We start from the raw sequence: 431 nt of genomic DNA on the forward strand, positions 1-431 counted from the left end.
TGTACAAAATATTTTTGTTAGAAATTAAAAATAAAATAACTAATCCATTCAGTCATTCACGAATTACGAAATATGCACACAAAAATAGTGAAAAACAAAAACTACAAGGAGATAAGTCAATATTCATTAATATCTGAATACAAATGGTATCTTATTTATTTATAAAGGGATAACTACTACTACTAATATTAAATGTCCACTTTCATTAAAGAAGTACTTTGCATGAACTTAGTTAACTCAAATTAAGATTTAATAAAGGCAGTATCAATGAAGGATTATGCGATACATTATTTGTTTTGGTTATATTATGTCAAACATTATTAGAAAAAAATAATTGAAAAATGAAGGGGAGAAAATGGTAGATGCCTGTAACGAAGAGAATGATTTTTGAAAGAGTACATATAATACATAGAAACTAGAAAGAATAAATT

This window comes from Arachis ipaensis, chromosome B04 (assembly GCF_000816755.2).
Source record: "Arachis ipaensis cultivar K30076 chromosome B04, Araip1.1, whole genome shotgun sequence".
Classification (NCBI taxonomy): Eukaryota; Viridiplantae; Streptophyta; class Magnoliopsida; order Fabales; family Fabaceae; genus Arachis; species Arachis ipaensis.